Below are 26,969 nucleotides of genomic sequence, written 5' to 3'. Positions count from 1 at the left end.
AACTGACTTGACTGCCCACGGAGAGGAGAATCCAGACTTCAGTGTGACCTTGAGCACAACTTCAGTCCGCTCCTGGACTGAGCACCAGCACCGCATAATTTATTGGAAACGCTGTCTTTGTGACGGGCTGGCAGTGATTAATTATCTTAATATTTACTACAGGTTCTCTGAGGTTGTGAAAAGTGATTAAAGAGGGTTTTTAGAAACAGTGACTTATTTGTTCTTTGTCCCCTAATTGTTTGCTAAATGACTCACGGTAATGACATAGAACATCTTCATCTTCCCCCAGGCAACCCTTGCATAATGTAGAGGCAGACCCAAAATTCCTAAAGTGCGAACCCAGTGGGAGCTGGGGAGGGCTGGGGAACCCCGGAAGGTGTGGCACGTGGGACTGGGGAGGGCTGGGAAACCCCGGAAGGTGTGGCACTGGGAAACCCCGGAAGGTGTGGCACGTGGGACTGGGGAGGGCTGGGAAACCCCGGGAGGTGTGGCACGTGGGACTGGGGAGAGCTGGGGAACCCCGGAAGGTGTGGCACTGGGAAACCCCGGAAGGTGTGGCACGTGGGACTGGGGAGGGCTGGGAAACCCCGGAAGGTGTGGCACGTGGGACTGGGGAGGGCTGGGGAACCCCGGAAGGTGTGGCACGTGGGACTGGGGAGAGCTGGGGAACCCCGGAAGGTGTGGCACGTGGGACTGGGGAGGGCTGGGAAACCCCGGAAGGTGTGGCACGTGGGACTGGGGAGGGCTGGGAAACCCCGGAAGGTGTGGCACGTGGGACTGGGGAGGGCTGGGAAACCCCGGAAGGTGTGGCACGTGGGACTGGGGAGGGCTGGGAAACCCCAGAAGGTGTGGCACGTGGGACTGGGGAGGGCTGGGGAACCCCGGAAGGTGTGGCACGTGGGACTGGGGAGGGCTGGGAAACCCCGGAAGGTGTGGCACGTGGGACTGGGGAGGGCTGGGAAACCCCGGAAGGTGTGGCACGTGGGCCTGGGGAGGGCTGGGGAACCCCGGAAGGTGTGGCACGTGGGACTGGGGAGGGCTGGGAAACCCCGGAAGGTGTGGCACGTGGGACTGGGGAGGGCTGGGAACCCCGGAAGGTGTGGCACGTGGGACTGGGGAGGGCTGGGAAACCCCGGAAGGTGTGGCACGTGGGACTGGGGAGGGCTGGGGAACCCCGGAAGGTGTGGCACTGGGAAACCCCGGAAGGTGTGGCACGTGGGACTTGCCGATCTGAGCCCCCCACCTTGTGCACTGCCCTGACTTCTAGCCTCAGCAGGGCAGTGGCTCACATGGAGCTCTGCAGCAAGCTTGTTTCACAGTCAGACATCCATGGGTGGTTAGGATGCAAGCATGGGACATTAGGGGGAGGTAGTGACTTAGCTTCAATGCCACCAGAAGAACTGGGTTCTAAACCTGGTATAGCCACATTGTGCCCGAGCGTAAGAAACGAGTCTGTGACATGGAGATCAACTGAACCATCCTGGGTCTTCCTGAGCCAGGTCCCTGATTCAGCCCCCAGGTTTCTCAGCAGCAGGATCCCAGACATCCCTGCAGAGAGGAGAACTGAGTCCTGGGGCAGCTCTCCCCTCTTGATGGGCAAGGGGATCCACTCCCCTGCTCACCCCTCCCGGCCACCACTGGGCTCTTAAGAGGTCAGCTGACCAGAGTGAAGAATGTGGGGAGCCTCTGGGACAAACGTGGAGGTCCCCAAATTTTTAGAATCTCTCATCCGGAAGTCTGGCCTCTTTACCGGTCAGAACCACGGACAGCGACAATTACTTAACATTTCCAAAATACAGACAAGGAAGACTCAGAGATACTACATCAGGGAGGGTCTGAAACATTGTGGAGTCTGACCTGTTACTTGACAAATGAGGACTCAGAGGCCCAGGGAGCAGAGTGGACTGTCGAGCATCAAGCTAAGCGCAGTTGCCCGGAAAAGGCAGGAACTGGCCACCCGTACTGGGGGCCACTCTGGGAGGCTGGCCCTGTGCCTGGCCGCCGGGTTCCCAGAGGGCAGGGCTGTCCCTACTCCTGTGGATCTCCAGAACCCAGCACAGGCCAGGCACAGAGGAGGTGCTTAGTGGACATCGTTGTGAGTTCTCTGTTGATCGAAATCCTCCCAGGAACATCCCTGTAGCCCTGGCCAAGGACAGCCTCCCCTGGGGGGGAGGTCCCAGCCATGCTTGAAAAGGTGCCTGCGTCCCGATCTGGCATTGTCATTGCACACGAGCAAACCAGTGTGTTAGTATGGCCTTTTTTAACTGTGCAAGTTGTCTCTGCAATAAGACTGAAAATTATGAATTTGTATTCTCTGAATCCTTAATAATGCCGGACACAGACATTTTTAGGGTATCCACATGATGCTGTCTGGACAGAGAAGAAGAGAGAGAATGAGAGAGAGAAGAGAACAGTTGGAGGGACAGAGACTTAGAGAGACAAAGATACTAAAAAGAAACTGAGGACACTACACATGACTGAGTCACTACTATTGTTTCAGGGCCCACAGAGGACAGGGGTACCCTGTGAGCAGGCGGGGCTCACTGGTCAGCAGTGAGGCTGTGCTTTATTTAGTCTGATCCACAGGAGAAAGCAAACATCACGACTCACAGTTGCTCTAAGATCAGCCCCCACTGCACCCCCAAACCCAGAATGCAGGACAAGGATTGATTCTATTAATCTTCCCTGCGGTGTAGGCGCTGGGCTACACCTTTGCGTCCACACATTAGTCACCGGCTGTCACTTGCTTTCTGTGGAGGAACATGCTACCCTGTGAAGCTGCACAGCAGGAAGCTGTACATCAAGCTCACAGAGATGTCCCTGTGAGTCTCAGCCAGGGTGCCTGGGGCTCTCCCACGGACAAGCTCCCGGGTGGACACATGCAAGAGCTGACCAGCTGAAGGGTGACGAAGTCGGGAGAGATAGGTCTTCCCCTGCTTTCAGGAGACTGCTGCCCGCATGGTCGCATAGGGATCTTCAGGCTCCAAAGAGAAAGCTTGGTTTTGTAACGACACTGAACGACTGTATTTGGTTACTAGGAGAGACCGCCCTGGCTCTGCTTAGCTCACCAGGTCCAGCTCAGGCTGTTAACCAGAACAGCAAGGCACCAGGGTCAGGGACATCCCACTGGAGACGTGCCTTTTAGATCATCCCAAGCCAAACCCTGTGCTCCAGCCCCACCAAACGCTCAGGTAGGCACATGTAGCATGGCCGTTCACACCACTGTAGCTTTGCCTCTGTTCTTCCCTCCTAGGGATGCCTTTCCCTCCTTCCCTGGCCCTCCTGCAGCTCCCCAGTCCGCTGGGACTCCTGGGCATCATTCAGGACCCCAGGCTGAGTCACCCCTCACTCCTCCGTGGCCCGGAGAGGGGCCTCGTGTGTCTCTCCACCAGCCCCAGTCCTGGAGTGATTGGCTTACTCCCTCCATTAAGTTGTGAATCCTGAGGACAGACAGTCTGTGATGGACACTCACCGTTACCCAACAGCCCCACCTTTCCCCTTCCCCACACTGGACAGCAGACTGGAATCTGGGACATTGGTTCTGGCTCTAGGGACAAGCATGTTAGTCCAAGCTGTTGTGGTCATCTCCCCCTCATGAGTGGTAGTGGGCCACGCAGCCATGGCCACGCCTGTCAGTGACTGGCATTGCTCTGGAGATGGTTGTTGATTCATGACCAGGCATGGGAACTGGCACAATCAGAAGGAAGACAAAGGGTTTGCCTGTAGAGTTGGTGAAGAAAATCGGTATCTATCTATCTATCTATCTATCTATCTATCTATCTATCTATCTATCATCTATCTATCAATCATCTGTCTCCATCTCACTGGCCATGAATGAAGAAGCATGTTGGCCCGATAGACTGTGAGAACCAGCTGAAGCGAGTCCACAGCACTGTGGATGCCTGGAGAGAGGTGGGCCCTCCGACGCCCTCGGGGCCCCTGCAGCTCCGGAGCCTCCCTCCTTGCTCCGGGTTCCTGCAGCTCCGGAGCCTCCCTCCTTGCTCAGGGCCCCTGCAGCTCCGGAGCCTCCCTCCTTGCTCAGGGCCCCTGCAGCTCCGGAGCCTCCCTCCTTGCTCCGGGTTCCTGCAGCTCCGGAGCCTCCCTCCTTGCTCCGGGTTCCTGCAGCTCCGGAGCCTCCCTCCTTGCTCCGGGTTCCTGCAGCTCCGGAGCCTCCCTCCTTGCTCAGGGCCCCTGCAGCTCCGGAGCCTCCCTCCTTGCTCCGGGTTCCTGCAGCTCCGGAGCCTCCCTCCTTGCTCCGGGTTCCTGCAGCTCCGGAGCCTCCCTCCTTGCTCCGGGTTCCTGCAGCTCCGGAGCCTCCCTCCTTGCTCCGGGTTCCTGCAGCTCCGGAGCCTCCCTCCTTGCTCCGGGTTCCTGCAGCTCCGGAGCCTCCCTCCTTGCTCCGGGTTCCTGCAGCTCCGGAGCCTCCCTCCTTGCTCCGGGTTCCTGCAGCTCCGGAGCCTCCCTCCTTGCTCCGGGTTCCTGCAGCTCCGGAGCCTCCCTCCTTGCTCTGGGTTCCTGCAGCTCCGGAGCCTCCCTCCTTGCTCCGGGTTCCTGCAGCTCCGGAGCCTCCCTCCTTGCTCTGGGTTCCTGCAGCTCCGGAGCCTCCCTCCTTGCTCCGGGTTCCTGCAGCTCCGGAGCCTCCCTCCTTGCTCTGGGTTCCCAGTTCCACCGGCAGTGCGTTTCCTCACCGTGCGAGCCAGTCTCGGCTGAGGTACCTGCCACTCGTCACTGATGCCCCTTCACTGATACACCAGGTCTCGGTCACCTTTGTGTCCCAGTGCCCAGCTCCTTGCCGGAAACATGGCAACGGCTCTGAAACAAAGGCCAGCACTGGGCACTGTTTCTGATGAAGTTCCGTTTCTGATGAAGGGGAAAAATGAATGAGGAAGAGGAGAGAAACCCACTGAGGACGGTGGGTCCCTCGGCCACCAGGCTGGGATGGATCAAGGGCAGTGGATAACAGCCACCTCAAGCAGAGTCCACAGTGGGGCCGGCGCTTGCCCTGGGTCTCCCTGACTCCGAGTGCCTGGTTTATGCCCACCTGCCTGGTGGCCCAGACCCCACGGAGGGCGTTATGAGGATGCACGGTGTATTCTATATTCAAGGTGTTTAACCAGGAAATGCTTCAAAGGTGCACTTTAAAACTGGCCCAAATAATACGATTTCATATTCCTCTCTGTGCATCGTCATTGCATTAACTTTTATGAAACTCCATTATCTTAACAAAACAACCAAGCGTATCTCTCCAGAGCCTCTGCTGATCATTATCACCATGTCAACATTGTCTTTATGTCTTTATAATCAATATCCTTTCCCAAGGCTTTCCATGTAACTCTCTCTTTGACAAGCAGTTCTCACTTCAGATTTATTGCTCTAAACGTCTGTCCCTTTCCACCATGATCGCAGGTTGACGGCAGCCTCCGATGGCTGGGCATGCGGGCTGTCTCTGGTTTCTCACTGGACTAATCATGCTGCCGCACTGACAGACTAACTACTGCCCTCAAGATGCTGACTGACCAGTATGTTTCTTCTAATGACTGCCAGAGGCTAGAATGAGAAGTAGGAATCCTGGGTACCTCCCACCCATTGGTTTCCATCAGGATGCATTTGTTTCTGAGGCTTGAAATTCACTCAAGTTATCAGAGGTAAAGAGAGAGGAGTTTAGTGTATGAACAGAGAAGGACAATTGGGAACCAGGAGAAAGTCCTTCAGGTGAGCTGGTAGGAACCTTCTATTTTTTTTTTTTTAGTTCATTGAGAGGAGGGGAGGCAGAGAGACAGACTCCTACATGCATCCTGACTGAAATCCACCTAGCAAGCCCGCTACAGGGCAATGTTCTATCTGGGGCCTTGCTCTGTTGCTCAGCAATCAAGCTCTTCTTAATGCCTGAGACAGAGGCCATGGAGTCATCCTCAGTGCCTGGGGCCAACTCGCTCCAATAGAGCCATGGCTGCAGGAGTGGAAGAGAGAGAGAGAAAGAGATAGAGAGAAGCAAGAGGGGGAGGGGTAGACAGGCAGATGGGCACTTTTCCTCTGTGCCTTAACCAGGAATCGAACCTGGGACATCCACATGCTGAGCCAATGCTCTACCACTGGGCCAACTAGCCATGATAGTGGGAACCTTCTAGACATTATTTCTATTCTCTCTCTTTCTCTCTCTCCCCTGTCTCTTTTTATCTGCCTATCTCTTTCCGTCTGTATCTGTCAGTTTCTCTGTCTTTGTCTCTGTCTCACTGGAATGCAGAGTGAAAAATGTGAAGAAAACAGAATCTAATTTATTACCCATTTTACAAGTGGCACATATATATTCTCAGAGCATTGCTATTGTCATTTTGCTGTGACATACTAGTAAATAAACGTTTGGAAGGGCACCAATACGTGAGAATGGATGTGCATAAAAGGAGAGGACAGTTGAATTGGGAATAGAGGGTAAAGGGGGAAGAAAAATGGAAATGGAATGGTAGAAATAAAATAAGTCAGGACTTGCCCTGAAAGCTTAGCTGCCCAGGACTCTGACAATCCACCTGGGCAGGTCGGGGACTGCAGACACTGGGCCACCTGAAGGGGGCGAGGACGCGCCCGCGAGGCCTGGCGACCCGGCTGCCCCACCAACCAGGGCAGGAGGCATCTCCAAGTCCATCTGCAGTGCCCGGGGGCCACACGTCTCATTTTGGTACTTTTGCCGTGTTTGGAATATTTAACGAACACTTAAAAACCGACTTGGCATACAAGGAAAGGATGGAAACAGCTCATTTTCACATTCTATTTCTCCCCCAGGTCTGGTGGGAGTAGAAGCCTAAGGGGAAACGAGACACCCAGGGAACCTGACACTACGAGGAACGTGGTTTTCCAGGTGTACCTTGTTCTCCGGCCCCCTGGTGCTGCAGCGTCACGCCAGCAAGGACGGTGTCCGGTCCAGCCCCCACCTGGCGGAAGCAGAAGCCCAAAGAAGGGATGGGGGTTGCAGTGGGATGAATGGTGGCCCCCTCTTCAAAATGTATGTGCACCTGCACCCTGGGAATGAGACCTCTGCAGCCCATTCCTGCCCCGTGCACCGCCAGTTAAGACATTGGGCAGCGGAGAAGAAAACACCAGGGCAAACGGTCTCCCCGAGTCCAGTCCCTTTCATCAGGTGGCCACCAGGACCCCTGCAGACCGAGTGCACCCCTCAGGCTGGTGTGCAGGGCCCTGCAGAGCAGAGACCCCAGTCCACCCCCACCTCCCTGCAGACTCACTGGAGAGGGGTCACGGACGACGCCCTGGCCCCAACGGCAGCTCCAGGTCCACTGGTCTGGTGCCCTGTTAAAAGGGCAAATGCGCAGGCAGGCACTTGCTCCGTTCCAGCTGGTTTGGGCCCCGGTGAACGATGCTGCCGCAGACATCTATGTCCACCCACGTGAACTACCATTGCCGGAGCCTTCATTTCTACGGCACACACTGTATTCCCAAAAATGGGATCGCTGGGGTACGGCTGGCATGCATTCTTCATTTTAACAGATGTCGGCAGATGGCTTTCCTGGAGGACTGTAACAACTGTACCCAGTCACACTTCCACCCACAAGGCATGAGACAGCCTTTTTCCCCACACGCCCTCCAGCAACGGTTACCACTCTTTCAAACTTCGACAGGCTTTGGAGGGTAAAGTGACCTATCGTTGTAACTTTAATTTGCATGTCCTTGACCACGGTGCACATCCACATGGTCTCTGGCCGTCCTCTGGACTTGCTCTTGCAAAAGTCGCTTCTTCATAGGGCCCTTTCTCGGATGTGCTGTTTGCTCTGGTCAGATTTGAAAGCCCTGTGTATAGCTTGTATGGACATTAGCTGCTGCTCATGCTACAAATATTTATTTTCAAATCTGCCATTTGTATGTTTACCTTTGTTTGTGAGAACTCTTGCCGTGTAGACTTTAAAATTATATATATTCAAATATGTCTACCTTTTCTCTTATAATCATCGGGGGGTTTGGGTCCTGGTTCAGAAAGATGCCTCTACCCCCTAGATCAAACATTTAGCTGATCTTGCACATTTTTAATTTTGTCTTTTCTTAAACAAAGTCTGTAACCCATCTAAAATTTTTTGTTTGGAATAACTTAAAACAGGGATTCAATTTTGTTTTCTTACAAAGGGATAGCCGGTTGTGTCAGCACCATTTGTTTAATCATCCATTCTCCGCACCATCCTGCGCCACGATTTGATTATATGTAATATTATTAAATTCTCATCACAAGCGGGACGTGCGCATTCGGTTCTGTCCCCCTGATCTATTTCTCTTTTCCTAGCCCAATACCAGATGGATTTGGCTACAATGGCTTTGTAACAAATGCTTTAAAACACTCAAAATCTTTCTCCTTTGTAGATAAGTTTTTAGAATTTCCGCCAGGAAGCTTGTAAGACCTTGACTTCATCCTCAGAGAGTGAGGGTGTGAGCAGGCCATGCCTACGTCTGTGTCTGGCAGGGGACCTCATTTTAGTTGTCTGTGTGGGGACCATTACCAGGCATTTTTCCTTTTCCATGTGAATGTACGTATTATAGCAAACCCCAGAAATAGAGCAGACGTTGAGCACAGACATTCTTAAAGTTTCTCTTCAATAAAAACTCACTCTGCAGGAGTGCCCCGTGATTTCACACGGCTTTCCAGCGTTCCTGCTCCCCGTGGTGATGCGACTTGGAATGAACCTGCTCTTCCTAGCAGGGGTGGAACTCATTTCCCTCCTCTGGAACCAGCCAGAACTAAGAATAGGCCAGGGTCGATCGGTGCGTTCAAGAACGCTCCGAGCCAGGAGCGCTGGCCTGGGGAGGCGTCGCCTTGGCCAGTGGAGAAGACTGGGGAGGGAAGCAGAGCGAGGCCTGGGGCTTCTGTGTCTGGGCAGGGCTGGGCACCACCTGGACTTGCCTCTCAAAGACGTTACACAGGCACACGCATGCACACCAGCACACACGCTCATCTACACGTGCACATGCGTGCACAGATCTGGGTGTGTACACCTGCACACACACGCACAATGCACGGGTTAGTGCGTCCTCCAATATGAGTGTATGCTGGAGTGTGTGTGTGTGTGTGTGTGTGTGTGTGTGTGTGTGTCAGAGACAGAGAGAGTCAGAGAGGGGGACAGATAGGGACAGACAAGGAAGGGAGAGAGATGAGAAGCATCAATTCTTCATTGTAGCTCCTTAGTTGTTCATTGATTGCTTTCTCATATGTGCCTTGTTTGGGGGCTACAGCAGAGCAAGTGACTCCTTGCTCAAGCCAGCGACCTTGTGCTCAAGCCAGCGATCTTAGGCTTCAAGCCAGTGATCATGGGGTCATGTCTATGATCCCACGCTTAAGCTATCAACCCTACGCTCAAGCTAGTGAGCCCATGCTCAAGCCGGTGATCTTGGGGTTTCGAACCTGAGTCCTCTGCATCCCAGTCTGCTGCTCTATCCACTGCGCCACCACTTGGTCAGGCTGTACGCTGGACTCTTTTATAAAACAGCGCTAACATAGAAACAAAGAAGAAAAACTTCCCAGTTAAGGCCTTTGTATTAAAAAAAAAAAAAAAAAGCTAGTCCTTTTTTACCTTCTGACTTTTTACACTGCACGAGATGTTTTCTGTCGGCAATAAAGGAAGTGAGAAGGGGGGACCCTCGGCCACAGTCCCTCTCGTCCCGCCGGGCACTCGGTCTTCACCCTCCCACGTCCTTTGCACCCCTTATTCCGAGAAGAAATATTTCCACAAGGTCCAATCCATTCTCACTTCGTTTTTCCCTGTGTGGCTGACTGCAGAGCTATCGCTCTGTCCTCAGCCAGGGCTTGCTTCCTCGAGTAGGAGTTTCTAACGTACACCGGGTGCAAATATCCCAACTGCCGTATCTTTTTAGTTGTTTGCATATTTTTGCCTCAAAAAAGAAATAATCAAAGCACAGAGCACATTTTCATGAAGAGGGTTCCTACCGCTTCCGGGGTGTTTCCTAAGGGTGGGTAGAGGGGTCGTTGGGTGAGGGGTAGGTGGATGAGAGAGAGGGGGCTCAAGTTGTGTTTCAGGGGCTCAGTTCCACGGTGCCCTCAGGGGAAGCCCAGGGTTGATGCCCTCAGCCCGCGGGAAAGCGAGGGGCCAAACAGTGGGCTGGGGTGGAGTGGTCCCAGCAAACCCACCTCTTCAGTAGTCAGAACATTTTTTTTCATCTCTTATATGTTAGTCTTATGCATATAATTTTCTTTCTACAAAGGGGGCATGTTTGAAAATCAGAGGTCAAAATTAGTCCTAAGAGTATTCCTATCCGGCTCCCATCCACTTATTCCTGCAGGTTTTCATTTACTTAACAATCCGTGTATGGGTCTTTTCATTTATTTCATCATTTGCTCAGCTCTTTTTGAAGACCCATTAGGTGCCAGGCTAGACCTTAAAGGTAAAAATGGGCACAACAAGTCCCTGCTTTGGGGAGCCCACAGTTCAGTGGGAGAGACAGGTGCTTGCCCCTGTCCGTGATGCAGAGCTTATAAGTCACCATTGTACCATCTCATTTAACCCTCCCAGGAGCCATCTGGGGAATTATCTGTGATGCCCCCATTTTTTTAAAAAGATTTTATTTTTTTATTTATTTTTATTTTTTAGAGAGGAGAGGGAGAGAGAGAGAGAGAGAGGAGAGACAGAGACAGAGAGAGAGAAGGTGGGGAGGAGCTGGAAGCATCAACTCCCGTATATGCCTTGACCAGGCAAGCCCAGGGTTTCATACCGGCAACCTCAGCATTTCCAGGTCGACACTTTATCCACTGCGCCACCACAGGTCAGGCTATGCCCCCATTTTATAGATAAGAAAACTGAGGCCCAGTAAAAGATCACATGGCTAAAAAAAAGTGTCATGCTGGACTCAAAGCAAACCTTTGCCCACAGAGGCGGATTAAGGTCGGTTGAGGCCCTGGTTGCAGAAGAAAATATTGGGCCCCTTAAAAAGAAAGAGAGAGAGACAGGGAAAATAAAAATACATGTTAACCATATTTTTAAATAAATAAAAAATATCATGTACTATTAATGTTAAAATTGCACATGCGAAACCAAACTTGCTGTCATTAGAAAAGTGTCAAATTGGGGTCTCAGAAGACAGGGCCCAGGGCACACACCTGGTGCGCCCGCCCTTAAATCGGGCTCTGTCTGTCCAGAGTGTGAGTTCTTCTCTACCTCCGTGCGACCCAGCATCTCCCAGAGAGAACATGAGTCAAATCATATGATGACTATTCAGTATAAATCACCGGCTGTGAGATCCTTGAGAGGTAGGGGGCCTAGTTGGGGAGGCCCAGAGAGGGTAAGTGGCTCCAGGAAAATTGCACAGCTAAGGCAGGAGGGAACTGAAGCCGGACCTCAGGTCCCTGACTCCCAGTGCAGTACTCCTGCCTGAGCGGCACAGGAGAGCCCCTGGCCCTTGTGACCCTGGCCGGGGTGGCAGGGGAACACTGTGGAGGTCCCAGAGACACAGTGTGCTGTCTAGGGCAAGGACAGCTTAAGCAACAAAGAGGGAAATTTTCTCTGACAAGGGACGATGAAAATGCAGAATTTTAAGCGCAGCAAATTCTCCCCTGCTCCTTAAAAAACTGGGTCAGCCCCTCCCCCGATGCGGAGTGCCAGCAGGCTCTGCCTGAGTTTCCTACCTGGAGCAGCACTTCACGCACGGAGACGTCAGTACTGCCCCCCAGGGGACTGAGCGGTCTGACAATGCTCCTCAAAGTTAATGACCAAAATTACGCCAAATCTCAGGGAAATGAGAATCAGGGAAAACGTCTCTCACTCCTCACCACCCTCCTTCCCTCTGGGCTGAAGTTCTGAGACATGAGAACCAATTCGCTTCAACACCAACCCCCTCCCTCCACCCGCGAAGAAAGCGCAGCTCTCAAAAGGAGATGAAAGACCGCTGTGCAGTCTGGGCGCTCCTGCCACTACAGCTCTCAGGAGGGGCTTCCTCTGGAGGACAGCAGGGACCTTGACTGTGTAGCGAGGGGCCGGGATCCAGCCACCAACCCAGAGTGTGGCCGTGGCACTTCCCTTCGCTGGTCTCGGTGCCCCCTCATGGGTCAAATGCAGGCATGAGACTAGAGATATCAGTTAAGGGTCTCTAGAGAGACAGACCAATAAGATTAGACAGATGGGTGGATGGATGGATGGATGGATGGATGGTTGGGAGAATGGATAGATGGATGGATGGATGGATGGATGGATGGATGGATGGATGGATGGATGGATGGATGGATGATAGATGGATAATGGATGAATAGATGATGGGTGGATGATGGTGGATGGATGGATGGATGATGGGTAGATGATGATGGATGGATGGATGATGGATAGAGGGATGAATGATAGATGGATGATGGATGGATGGATGGATGGATGGATGGATGGATGGATGGTGGATGGTTAGATGGATGGATGGATGGGTGGATGGATGGGTGGATGGACAGATGGATGATAGGTAGATGATGATGAATGGATGGATGGATGGATGGATGGATAGATGGATGGATGGATGGATGGATATAGAGATAAATGGAAAGCTATCCATCATTATATTTATATCTTATCTATCTATGTACAACAGAAATTGAGAGCAGGAAAAGAGTTCTGTCATAGCAACACACCTAAAATATGTGGGGAAAATGATATCTTAGGAGGGAAATACGTCATTCACCTTATTATAAAATAGCATAACATATGGTGAAACTATGGTTCGCAGTCACCGGGAGGCAGACTGTGGGCTCACTGAATCAGTGGTTCTAAGGCAGATGTTGGAAATGTCATTAGTGGTATGTGATGGTTGCTAGTGTCTGGATTTGATATTATAAGAAGAGATGAGCACAGACAGAAAAAGTGAGGTGGGGATGGTCCAGAAATGTGAGGCTTTGCAGGAATGAAAAGCCATCTGCTTCTAGATCCCAAACTGGAAGAAATGGGACCAGAAGAGGCTTTAAGGGACAAGGTCCAGCCAGACTTCCCGGGAGAGATTAAACCCACAGCAAAGATCAGAGGAGGGTGTGGGTCGTCCACCTGCTGCCCCAGATACCCTCTATGTAGTGGGTGGGTCTGGGCAAGGGCCCTAAGAAACAGTGCAGATCAGAAACTGGTTTCAGTACCAACTCCGGATGACGCAGTTACTGATGCACAGACCCAGCTGGAATCAGACAGATCAGAGACGCACCAGTTTCGAAGGATATTTACCAAAGCTACCCACAGCCAGACTGGGCAAGCCTTCCACTGTTCAAGTTTTAAGATAATCCTTGTAGAACACCAAATGGGTCAGAGAGCTAAGCAGTCCCCAGGGAGGGCTTATTCCTCAATGACTGCGTCACATGCCACCAAGGAGTGTGGAAGCAGGAGAACAATGAGCAGGGAGCATCTCCCAGAGGACAGAGTCACAATCTAACCCTGGACCTTCCAGGCCCCCGAGGAGAGGAGCTTTGACAGTGTCTGCCCGGGCGCCTCCCAGAACCAGGACAGACGGAGACTGCAGGGTACCTCCCATCCTCCCTCTCTCCAAGTGCGGGTGTTTATACATGTTCGTCATTATATACTGAGGGTGGGGCTGGCAAGTGACTTGTTTTTTCAGCTCACAGATTTCTTCCCCGTGGGAAGATGGTTGAACATTATCTGGAAATCCTGGGTTTGAAACTGGAGGAAACAACTGGAAGAGATTTCGGAAGAAATTTTAGTGAGCTGGGTCGGAGAAATGATTGGCGCCCAGAAGGCGTTCTTGGTAGAGATGATGCTCACAAGTACTCTGTGTGTGTCCCTACACTTCCCAGCCTCCCTTGCAGTTCGGTTGGGGCCAGTGGTCCGTGAAGAGACTGACATGTGTCTTGCAGAGGCAGTATGCACCACGGAGCCGCAAGGCAGAGGAGTGCATTGAACTTCACACAACAAAGAAATAAACCCTTACTGCATTAAATCAGAGAGCATCCTGGGTGTCTGTGTTTCTGCGGCGGATCCTAGTCTGGTTGTCGTTGCTCTGTTCTCGGCGGTTCCCTCTGATTAATTGAGGTCCCATCCCAGACTCTCGATGGCGAACACAGTGATCGGTACGTGGTAGGCACCGTTGGCTGGGTGAGAGGGAAGCTGGATGGGACAGAGTTGACTCTAACAGTGAAGGGACAAACTAGCAGGTTCGAAACTAGACTAGAGGTAGAAGCAGCATGAGCTTTGGAATCTAACAGACTTAGGTTCAGATCCCAGCTCTGCCATCTGTCACGGACCTTGAGCCAGTCACGAACCCTGCGACATAGCGCAAGAAGACCGGCTTCCTCAAGTTTGCACCATCCCCGTTGCCAAGGCTGGACTCAGCCAATCGTGAGATAAAGGCCCAGGTGGTCACACCGCCTTCCCAGTTCAGTCTGTCACTTCTCTTGTCTTGCCACCTTCTGTGACCTGATCTCTGACACCAGCACCTTCAAGGCGTCCGTCAGGACTGTCCACCTCTCTCTTGTAAGGGTCATGCTCACAAAGCTGGCCAATCGCTAGTCTGCCAGAACTCAGCTGACTCCACACTGTGTTCTTTCTCCTCAGGAGCTCTGAAGACAATAGCTCATCCATTCATTCACTGAGCAAACCTTGAAGAAGTCTCTTCTGGGGCTGGGAGTCCTTGGGAGGACGTTACGGTTACAGTGGAAATGAGACAGCGATGCTGTCTTTGTTAAGTGTAGGCTGGGAGGGAAGAAGTGAACACATAAAGGTCTCAAAATATGACAGGTGAGATGACAGGAGTGAACACGGTCCATTGGGCATGGGGAAGACAGAGTCAATCCACTGCAATGACCAACGGCTCCACAGAGACCTCAGGGCAGAGACAACAGCCCAAATTAAACATGAGGCTTGCGCGGCTGATTGGGTTTCCAGGAACGGAGACGGGCTGAGGGGTTGGTGTCAGAAGCAACGTTCAGGAGAAAGGACCAGTGTTAGCAGATTCACAGTAGGAGGACTCATCCAGGTGCATCCCCGAACTCGAGGCATAAGGGGTGCCTGGGCCATGTGCACGGTGCATGTATGGCGTGTGCACGGGGTGTGCATGGTGGTGGTGGTGGTGAAGAATTGCATAGGGTGGGATGCTAGCCTGGCACCAGATTCTGCAGGGCTTGTAAGCAGTGCTGGAGAGAGGCTGGGCTTTACCCTGTGGGCAGTGGTCTCACACTTCACTGTGCATCAGAATCCCCTCTGGCTCAATTATATGCAGGTCACTGGGCCCAGACCAGCAAATTGGGCTCAGCAGGGCTGGCCAGGGGGCCGGGAGCCTTCATGCTGATAAGCAGCCAGGCCATCCCCATGCACGTGGTCCCAGGGGCCCTGCTTGCTACGGGAGAGGTGACGCTCCTGGACCCAACCCGCCGGGGCTAGCAAAGACCCGAGCCAACCACACCGCACCGCTTCAGCATTCTGGGTGACGTTCACACCATCCTCTCAGGAAGTCAGGATTCAGGGTCTCAGCTCCTGTTATGGCCTCGCTCACAGATGCGGCTCGGAGGGAAGGGGCTTTCCTGTGATCTCAGCCCGGTCCCCCAGGGTCAGAGCCTACCCTGTCACAGCCGTAGCCACGTCTCCACAAAACGGTGGTTGCAGAAAAGTCATGTCCGGCTCTCAGTGGACTGCCCAGGCCCAGAACTGGTCCGCTGGTAAAGCCCTTGCTGTTTTACTTACGGAGCATTTTAAATAATTAAAGTGCTCTTGCGAGCCAGGAGCATGAGCCTATAGCGATGTCAACACAGGTGTTGTGACAAGAGAATTTAGGGACAGGTAAGGTCCTTCTCCCAAGTCTCAAATCACAGCACAAAAGAGTACTGGGTCACTGCTGAGAAAACTTCCTTCATCAAAGAATGTCATTAAGCACTTTGCAGTTTATAAGTTCAGTTTGTAGACACCCTGGCGCGGCACTGATGGTTGGGCTTTGGGGTCTGGAGGGCTCGTGGAAACAGTCCTGGAGCCTCCGCCTAAGCCCTCCCAGCAACGGGAAGCTCATTCCTTAACAGACAGACCGTTCTGTGTGAAGATGCTTGGACACGGGTCTCTACACCGTTCACAGCAGAGAGAGGGCTGGGCTCCGTGGGCCCCAGTCAGCAGCTGGGGGAGTCCAGCTCTGCCAATGTCAGAATTCATTTTCAGAGAAAGCACAGCACCTACTGGAGGAACTTGGTGAGTTAGTAGACACCCATTTCTTATGCACTAGCGCCCCCTGCTGGCTACATAAGAATCGTGATGGTTCTCTCTAAATTGGATCCTAAATTGGACAACTCTTGAGTTAAGGTGTTCAGACTTTTTACTTGTGAAGTCACATCACTCTCAAAATCCATTGGAGAAGAAGGTGGCTTATTCTGTAAGTGTTGGGGGTCACCTGCATGGGGTGGGGAGCTTTAATTGTATTCTACTTCATGCATTACACTGGTCTGAATTCCCGGTTGATTAGAGTTATGTATGAACAGACGGACTACTAAAACAATGAGAATATATGGGCTCTCATTATTTTGATTCATGATGGCAAATACATTATAAGTGTATAAAACCAAAATAAGATTTCAGAAGGGAAAATGTTAACAGATTTGACCGGGGGAAAGGTGTCCGCTTCCTCACGGCAGTCGCCTTAGGCGGAAACAGACACAGATGTGTGCGCGGGTCGATTGGGAAGGGCTCCCACCATGGCTCCCCTGTCAGGGAGGGGGTCGGAGGAGCAGGCCTGGGGAGGGGAGTGTTGAACAGCCACAGAAGCCGACTGCACCGGAGCTCAGGGCCTGGGGTGACGCCTCCAGCTGTCTGAACTGAGGCAAAGGGCTCCGGCTTCTGTGTCTCCCTGTGGACCAGCCACTGGGTGAGAGAGGCTCGGCGGTGAGCCGGCCATCAGCAGCAGCCTGGCAGCTGGGGAGAGGCATGCCTCTGTCTCCCGTGGGAAGCTGATTGGTCCCCTGCTCCATCACTACCCAAACCTGACTGTGTCCACTTCATCCCAGTTTCATGGGTCAACACTTGAATACCGTTTTATTTGCTGAGGCATCTTTTGCTCATCTACTTGCCAATTTTCCCATATTTTGTGACCTGTCTATCAAATTCCTTGCTCCTTTTCTATAGTAACTAAACGTGGCTTCTCTATAAAGCAGGAGTTCGCATAACAACCAATCTACAAAGGTAACTTGGGAGCAACATATGAGCTGAGGGTTTGCCTTTATCCAACATGGTAAGTATAAAGATTTACAATTATTCCTCAGAACTTAAAAACCTTCCATCCTAATTTATGCTTACCCTCCATTCAGCCAGCTGTTTCATTTACGCTGCGATCTCTCGCACCTTCTGAAAAGCCCGAAGGCGATGACTTTGATGAATGCTGGCTGTTGCCTGCTGAAATGATCGTCAAGTTCTTCTGAGAGACATTTATCGTCTAGCAGAAAGACACTCAGCTCCAGGTTTAGGTGTTCTGAAATCTACATTTGGTTTTTGAATCTCTTCCATCCCTAAAAGTGTATATGCATATTAACTTCGTAAAGAAGCCACATTGTTTTTTAAAAAAATTGCTTTCTAGAAAAACAAAAGTCATCCATCACACCATCAAGACACGAGACTTTTTTGGATGACGAATACGAATGGCCCATGTGGGGACAGTGAGACTGCTCAGAGAAATGCTGTTGTTAAAGTAGACGTGTGAGGCTGCCCCTTTGGAAATCACCTCTCTCTGAGTAAAAGACAACAGACGATTCCAGAGAGAAACGATGACACTTCCTGTCACTCGCATCCATTTAATTCCACGTCACAGCGACTGCTGTACGTGCACCCTCACAAAGGCGCCAGGGTACGCTGGGGTGACGGATGTCCGTATTCTTCAACACGGCGTCCGAGGTCCTCCAGGCGCTTGCTCAGCCTACCTTTCTAGACCCTCCTCCAGCCATTCCCGCCACACCTCTTACAGTGCCGCCACACAGGACCCTGGGATGGTCCCTGAACCTGCCTCCCCGTCTCCCACCCCTCTCTCTGTGTTGATGACTCTCCCTCTCTTATCATCTTTCCCTACAGGGTGCTGCTCAGACCTCCAGCTGCAGCTCAAACCCTCACTCTTGACTGGCCCTGTCTCCAAAAGCCCCCCTTCCTTCTCTCGGTTCCCACAGCACTTTGTATAACAGGGCCACCACCTTTCTGTCGTTTTGACAGTTGTTCCTTTCCACTCCCCCACCCCCAAGTGAGGTCACTGCTTCTTTAAGGGGATGAGCTGTGTCCTCCAGATGGTGCAGTGTGTGATCGGTGGACGTTGTTGACGCAAGTTTGTGAACGAGCCAGTGGATAGAGATGGAAACAGGGTCCCTTACAGAATGCGTTCAGTCATCACAACAGTCCTGCAGACCTGACACTGCTTTATCCCAGTTTTTTGTTGTTGAAAATAAAGAAGGAGAAGAGCATTAAATAAGTTCCCCATCCTTGAGGGGTTTACAAGCTGCTGGGAAAAAGAGGGCTATTATAAGCACTTTACAGTGACAGAAACTTAAATAAAACCTTGCAGAGTTAAGTCTTGGAGACCAGGAGGTAAAAATTGATTAATTCCTATTTAAGGGGGGAAATATACAATATTCACTTTGATTTTCCTATGATTTAGATAGAAAAACCCTAGCAATAACTTAAACAACCACACAGGGGCAGAAGCAGCTCATTTTAATTGGGATTTAACATTCCTCCAGGAAGCTGTGGCTCTTCATAATTCCCCGGCGGGTGGAGAATGGAAGGAGGCTGGGTTTTTCCGTGGATTAAGTGCCTGCTCTATGCCAGAAAGTTTACATGGGGTGAGAGATTGAATCCTCTAATGCAATGAGTATTGTATGGGGTTGTTATCGCCCCCTAAACCTCCCCACCGGCCCCTCAGCCCCAGAGGTGATATGACTTGTCCAAGGTCACACACATGGTCAGCAGGGAAGGTAGGATTCAAACCCATTCAGACTCCAATGTTTGCTTTTATTCTTTGTCTTTCCTGTTTTCTTTTCACTCCTTTTAGATTATACAAACAGCGCAAGCATAGATTGCCGTTGTTAATAAAGAAATTCAGGATAAAACATACAAAATCCTGCCCGCCCGCCCAATCCCACACCTCCATAAATACAATATCCGATTATGTCCCTTTACACACTTCTGTTTAGAATTTGGGGACACAGATATTTGAACACAAATAAATTTAATTATTTCACTGTTATGCTATATTTACTGACTTAAAACATGTCTTATAATGGCTGTACTGTGTTTGACATTTGATGATACATAGAATTCCCTGTAAAATTTCCCACTGGGTGGGAGAAAGTGGGTGGGGATAGATGAAACAAGAGGGGTCTTGGGTTGACCATTATTGTAGCTGGGTGGAGAGGTTCATTGTTTTACAATGCACCACAATAAAAAGTGTTTAGAGGCCCTGGCCGGTTGGCTCAGCGGTAGAGCGTCGGCCTGTCGTGCGGGGGACCCGGGTTCAATTCCTGGCCAGGGCACATAGGAGAAGCGCCCATTTGCTTCTCCACCCCCACCCCCTCCTGCCTCTCTGTCTCTCTCTTCCCCTCCCGAAGCCAAGGCTCCATTGGAGCAAAGATGGCCCTGGCGCTGGGGATGGATCCTTGGCCTCTGCCCCAGGTGCTGGAGTGGCTCTGGTCGCGGCAGAGCGACGCCCCGGAGGGGCAGAGCATCGCCCCCTGGTGGGCATGCCGGGTGAATCTCGGTCGGGAGTCTGTCTGACTGTCTCTCCCCGGTTCCAGCTTCAGAAAAGTACAAAAAAAAAAAAGTGTTTAGAGACTCACAGATTTACGCTGCGTAGCCTTCACTCGGGATGTTGGAAAATGGATGTTTCCACCTTTACAGCAACAAAGTGCCAGACAATCTGCAAAGTTGTAACTTTTCTCGAGCCCTCAGAATGCTGAGGTCAGAAGGCAACCAGCAACTGCCACAGGGCCACACACCTGTCCCCCTCGGTCCCCATGAGATGCAGAGACACTGGAACCCTCCTACATTTCTGGTAGAACTGCAAAAACGGTGCAACCACTTTGCAGAGTGCCACTTCGGCTGTTCCCAGAAGTTAGACATAGCCTTAAACACAAGAGCCAACAATTCTGCCCCAAGAGAATGGAAAACATAGACCCATACAGAAATCGGCACGTGGGGGTTCACGGCGGAATTACTCATAATTGCTATAAGGTGAAAATATTCGAACAGTCAACTGATGGATAAACAGAATATTGTCTATCCATACTATATTTTCAGCCATAAAAAGTAAATGAAGAACTGATACCTGCTACAGCCCTGGTGAACCTCAAAAACACCAAGCTGCGTACAGGAAGCCAGACACAGAAGGCCACACAGTGCGGGATTCCATTCATAGGAAATGTCCCGAACAGGCGAGTCCATAGAAAGAGAAAATACATTTGTGGTCATCACAGGTCAGGAGAAGGAGGAAATGGAGAGTGAATGTTAATAGTCAGGGGTTTCGTATAGGTGGGGCAAAAATGCTTTGGAATTAGATAGTGGCGACTGTTGCTCAATTCTGCGCATATACCAAAAACCACTTAACAGTATACTGTACATTGGTAGGATTTTAAGAGACGTGAGTTAGAGCTCAAGTGAAAGAAACTATGTAGATGTGTAGAGTGGCTTATTTGTAATTGCTAGAAGGGAGGGAAGGAGGGAGGGAGGGAGGGAGAAAGGGAAGAAGGGGGGGAGGAAGAAAGGGAAAAGAAACAGCCTCCAGCTCCTCAGTGGGGCTGCGAACTGGGACCTGCATGCAGTGGGACACCCTTCAGCAGTAAAAAGAGACTGATCCACTGAGACACACAACGTGGTTGTATCTCAAATGCACTACACAAGTGAAAGACACCAGACTCAAGGGGCTACACACTGTGTGAGTCCATTTCTACGGCATTATTGCAAAGGTAAAATTATACGGGGTATCTAACAGATCCGTCCTTGCTTGTGACTGGGGAGGGGGAAGGGGCTGGCTACAAGGGAACCCAGTGGGGGTGCTTTCGGGAGATGCTAGAACTCTTTTACATCTTGAGGGTGGTCCTTACCTTTCTTTGCTATTATAATGTTGTTTCCATAAATATTCCTGCATTTGCTTTCCTGTGCTCTCTGTTTTTATTTCTCTAAGACATACACCTACACAGTTACTCAGTGATCTTTCCCTTAGTGCTCCCCTGAACACAGGCAGCCCTCGGGGGAGAGGGTTCTCTGCCTCCCCCGCAGCCCTCTGGGGGTACTAAGCACTGCTGTTTAGCATTTCTTCTGTTCAGCGCTTCATCGTCTCAGGTCGGTTACTGTTTGAGGCAGACTCGTCCCCGGCACAGTTGCTCTGTTCGGTGGACTGAATTGGCTGACATGTATTCCTTCCGTGGCTCATTGGTCTTGCTTTCCAACAATGCACTCTTTCAGGAGGGGATTGAGAGATTTGATTCTAGAGCTTTAGGGGATTTGGGGGGGGCAGCAATAGTAATATTTTTTGAGTGATGCTGGACAGCCTCAGTTACCACAGTTGATGGCTTTCTTTTCTATGTATGATGATTCATGCAGACTCTTTTGTGTCTAATTAGAAATCCTTAGGAAACTTATATATAAATATGTTAACCATATTAGTTAGCCATAGAGTCTGGAAACTAGGAGGGCCTCACTACACCTATCAGGGAAGGAACCATGGATGAAGTGACTCATTACGGAGTATTCGGTGTCTGGCACAGTGCCAACATGTAGTAGATGTTCAGTAAATGTGAATATAAAACCCTTCGAGGTCATTCAGGGCCACCCAGACAGTCTATTAGAGTGTTTACACACACACACAGGACACCTGTCTGCCGTATTCCCACAACACCAACATCCCCTTCTCCATCCATGCCCATCCACGTCCAGCTTAGAGACACACTGACTGCAAGGAACAGCAATCCACTCAGTTGGGCTCAAACACCCATGGGCTACGGACACGTCAAAGGGAGACTCACGGCTGTCAAGTGCAGGGAGTCCCTGGGAACTGGAAACACGTTAGCATCCTCCTTGGAACTGGCTGGCGTGCAGTCAGGGTTGGGGTGAGCGCGGCTCCTGGACCACAGGGTGGAGGGCAACACCAAAGGACGGACAGTGATAAGACGGAAGGAGCCTGGACCCAAGAAACTGCAGAGTAAAACCCAGCACATCAACTGGGGCTGTTCTGTGAGAGAGAACGCACTTCAGTCTTGTTCAAGCCACTGTTACTTTGGTTTTCTACCACCGAGTTGAACTCACCTCCCCGATATCAGGCCCCCACCCCTTCTGCCTGTAAGGGAGCCGTGTCTCTGCAGTCACCGCTCCCGGTGAGCGGGCGGGGTGGTTTCCCACGCCTTGCTCTCCGCTGGCCTTCTGCAGCGTGCTCAGTGCACTCAGCCGGCTCCCCTGTCTGATGACACAGAGAACCAGGAAGACCACGTGCGGCCCGAGTGAAGAGCATCGGAGATAAAGTAGAGACAGTTCTCAGAAGGAAGTATGCACGGCCCACCCTCATCCGTGGTCTCACCTGGTCCTCACAGCTACCGAGGGCACAGCTTCTACCATCAGCCCCGGCTACAAGGGAGGGCAGCACAGCACAGTGAGGCGGACACCGTGACCAGCCGGAAAGGGTTGGAGCCGGGAGTCAGCTGCAGACCGACGTTTCCTCTGAGAGGCTTGAAGATCAATCCGCCAACCCAACTAGAGAGGGCAAGTCCGGGGCCCCTCGGCCGGCGGCCGTGCAGCTGGGTGGGATCCCAGCCTCCCGACCTCCGGCTGGCCTTTCTACCTCCCAGGCCTCTCTGAGGGTGTCTGGAGAAACCCCTGGGGGGGGGGGGGCTGAAACTTCAGCGGCCTTTCTTGCCACACATGCTACCGCCGACCCTTCAGTGACCACTGTGGCTCTTGAAAAATAGTTTTTCTTTGAGTCCAAATGGCCTGATGTGGACAGGGGCCCTCCGCAACACTATCTTCCGCCTCATTTGCTGCAGATCCTCCCCCCTGCCCCCATCAGGGCCTCATCCTGATGCCTTCCAAGTCCTCCCCAGGGTGGCCAGATGGTCTGTCCTGCTGGCAGGCCCAGGAGGGCATCCGTGGTGATATAACATGGGCTCGCCAGGCTCGAACACATGAGTAGCCACCCAGCGGGAGGATTTCAGCTCGGGAGACAATTACCTAACTAGAGCACTAGCCATGACTGGACATCGTGGACATTGTCCCCGGGTTCTCCTCTCCCACTCGCCGGCCTCCTGGGGTGTGCAAGCCCTAGAGGCAGGATGCCCACAATACCCAGCTGTACCCCATCAGGTGACAGGGAGCTCTTCCCAAAATAATGCATGGTGGGGCCTTTCTGGCTGTGCCAGCGGCTCAGACAGATGTGCCCAAGCCCCCCTTTCTCACTTGGTGATGTCCAAATTGGTTGACATAGGAGGTAAGAGCTCCCTATGAGAAGCTGGAGATGGTAACAACTTATAGAACACCTTGAATCAAAGACCAAGAAGTCGGTCAGGCAGGCCAGTGCTTGAAGAACATACTGAAAAGACATAGGACCCTGGAGCCCCATGAATGAATCAGAAAGGAAGCCAATTAATTAGTAAGTCAAGAATAATAGTCTATTTTATTGAGCATGTCATATAAGCAGGTACTGGGCACACTTTTCATGGATCATGTCATTTAACTTTTATGACAACCCTGTGACATATTTTCATTGTTCCCACTTTACAATTGAGGAAACTCTGGATTGCAGGTCCTGGATGTTTCCGGGGCTGGACACGGTGACGCCACGTGTCCAATTCGGCACAGAGCGTGTACAGAATACAAAGAATTCCATATGCCTTTGCACAGCCCTCTTCAACAAGAGGACTCTGCTTTTCTCTGTGCGCCAGGTATGAACAGTTCACCTGCCAACACATATGAACACAAAATGCCCTAGTTAAAAAATCAAATAAAAAAAGTCAAATCAGATCCATTTCTCAGTTTTCATAAAAGTTTCCCCAAAATTCAATATCTAACACTAGAGGATTCCCCAAACTCCTTCTAGTTATACTGAAACCCTAAGGTTTATTCAGACTGTAAAACTAAGAGGGGCTTGGCTCTCTCCTTTGAGGTCCCTGTGTTCACCACCCCAGCCCATGTGGCACCTCCAACCAGGAACATGGAAAATCAGCTCCTTTCCCAGCTCAGAGCTACTCCATGCCCGGCCTCAAAGCTCAGAAATGAACAACCCCTCCCTCTAGAACCAGCTTCATCACGAAACTCAAAAGCTGTTGCCTCCTTGCGGCAACAGAGCTACAACTTGGACCCCAAAGGCTGGCTGCTCACCCAGTCGGGGCAGGGGAGGGGCAGACCCCTTCTCAATCTTCCCCAAGAGCCCTCAGCAGCCGAAGAAGCCAGACACCAACTAATTTCTCAAACACTCACCTGTCACATATGTCTTACCCACTGGGCATCTTTGAACAAAGTGTACCAAAGCTAAAAATAAAACGGCGAAACAACGGGAAAATGTTTGCATTTTACAGACAAGAGACCAAGGGTTTCTCCCAAGGTCTCTGAGCTTCAAGAGAAGCTTGTCAGAGTTTCAAATGCTGCCCTATTCACCCAACTTTGAGATCAAATGCCCAATGACTCTAGGTCTTGGCTTCTAAACACCAGCCCCACTAAAATATCTGGTCCCCAGGTTGGGACGGTAAAAGTGTGATGCGGGTCTGTAACACTGAAATGCATCTCAAAAGTAAGTGCTCAAAAAGAAACAGAGATAAAGACATAGAAAGCAACTTGACGGTGCTCCCAGTGGCCAAGCCTGCAACAACATCAACATCAAAATAACATGGTTGCTTCGGACGAAATTGTAATGCCCCCAGCCCCTAAAAACTCGTATGTCAAATCCCTCCAATGCAATGGAATTTGGAAATGAGGCATTTGTGGTTAATTCGGGCTAGATGAAGTCGTGAGGGTGGGGCCCCAATGATGGGACTGGTGCCCTTATCCGAAGAGATATCAGAGAGATCTCTCTCGCTCTCCACACATGTGAGGACGTAGCAAGCAAGTGGCCATCGATTAACCATAAAGCAAGTCCTCACCAGACACAGAGCTGACTAACTACCTTGATCTTGTCCTCACCAGACACAGAACTGACTACCTACCTTGATCTTGTCCTCACCAGACACAGAACTGACTAACTACCTTGATCTTGTCCTCACCAGACACAGAACTGACTAACTACCTTGATCTTGGACCTCCCATCCTTCAGAACTGTGAGAAATAAATTTCTGTCATTTATAAGCCACCGGTCTGTAGTATTCTGTCACAGTACCGTCAGTGGTCTGAGGCAACAACTAAGGGACATTCTACAAAACAAAAATGCCGATGACAAGAAAAGCAAAGATAAACTAAGGATCCGGTCCAGACTAAAGGAGGCTAGAAAGCAATAGAAATGAAAGGCAATGCTTAACCACAGAATGGGATGTGTATTTGAGTAAAAATTACCAAAAAGGACGTTATGGGACAACTGGTAAAATATGAATGAGTTATACAGATTAAATAATAGCATTATATCAATGTTCAATAGTCTGATTTTGGTAAGTGTACTGTAAGATTTTTATTCTCGTTCTGAAAAATACATAATAACTACATATGGGTAGGGAATCGTGATATGTACAACTTTACTCTTATATAGTTCAGAAAAATCAACAATATACATGTATTGTTGTGTGTGTACATGTAGAGAGAGAATGATAAAACCAATGAGGCAAAAGAATAATAATTGGTGAATCTGGATGAAGGATATACAGTTCTTTGTCCTGTTCTGGCAAATTTTTGGTTCATTGAAATTATGTCAAAATAAAGAACTCCCTAATAAAGTCCAAAGGTAATTATATCCATCTCCACACACCTCATGTAAGGGGGGAAAAGCTAAATTCAGTCAAATGGTGATTTCCACACCTCAGTGACTAACTAGGTCCACATTTCGGTTGGGTTCACACAGCTGCGGAAGCGCAGAAGCGATGGCGTGTTCTCTGAGTCCTTCACACATAACCAGAGGAAGAATTAAGCCTTCCAGAATTCCCACTGTTCTCATATTCCCTTATCTCCACCCCAAGAATCGACTTCTTAAGAGGTCAAAACTCCTTCAACTGCAAACGACAGACACTCCATTCAAGCTGGTTTAGCAAAAGAGAATGCTTATTGGCTTGCTGAGCTGTATGCCCTCCCCCCAAGGGGGGGCTCCTGAGTGCTGGGGACTCAGCAGGGGTTGTCAGAAGTCGCCCTGTCTTTCCAATTCCTGGGCTTTCAAGAAGGTTCTCGTTTCAGGAGCAAGGAGCTACCAGCAGCTCCAGACTTGCCATGGCCTCAGGGGAGAGGAACCTCGTTTTTCCTAGTAGTTCCAGATGAAGTATTTGCGTGACTCTTAGTAGAATAATAGGTCTATCCTCAAGAGACTGTGGGATGTAATCACTGATTGTCCGGGTGTGGGTCATAGAGGAACAGCCCAGGCTGAGAAGTCGGGAGGTGGGGGGAGTTGTCAGCCTGGTCTCACCACTGTTCATGCAGCAGCTGGGAAGCTCTTGCCCAGGGAAAGATGGGGTGCTGACAGCAGACAAGGCGAGGATGGATGTGAGGCAGGTAAAAATACGAGATGTCAACCACATCCTTCACTTTGACCGCCGACAGGGCACACCAGTCTGCCCATGCCTTCAAAAATGCCTCCGCCTAACATATTGCAACAAAACCATGGGCAAACAGCTCCCTCTCCTGCACACCAGAGACGACACAAAGGCATGTCTGCAGCCAGACCTGAATCCACGATCCCTGGGAGAACTGCATGAACTTCGGTGAGGTTCAAATGTAGTTCTCAGCGGTCCGGCAACATATGACGGAAAGATAAATGAACTCCCCTCTCTTAACGTATGTATCTCTTGTACAATGGTGGAGAAAGAAAAAAAAATGCAACAAAAATCCCTTGGGGGAAAGACGATAAAGAGAAACTATATATGGCCCTGGCTG

The 26,969-nt window shown here is 50.9% G+C and overlaps 1 non-coding gene across 1 annotated transcript; it reads left to right on the top strand.

Moving 5' to 3' along the window:
• Window positions 1-19,383: 19,383 nt before the first annotated feature.
• On the top strand, window positions 19,384-19,459 carry TRNAD-GUC (transfer RNA aspartic acid (anticodon GUC)). The gene has a single exon. It is a non-coding gene; the product is annotated as a tRNA-Asp (tRNA).
• The last annotated feature ends 7,510 nt before the right edge of the window (window positions 19,460-26,969 follow it).

Source organism: Saccopteryx leptura, chromosome 6 (genome assembly GCF_036850995.1).
Source record: "Saccopteryx leptura isolate mSacLep1 chromosome 6, mSacLep1_pri_phased_curated, whole genome shotgun sequence".
In the NCBI taxonomy this organism is placed as follows: domain Eukaryota; kingdom Metazoa; phylum Chordata; class Mammalia; order Chiroptera; family Emballonuridae; genus Saccopteryx; species Saccopteryx leptura.
Note: the sequence above shows the minus strand (reverse complement) of the source record. Positions and strands in the feature narration are given on the sequence as shown.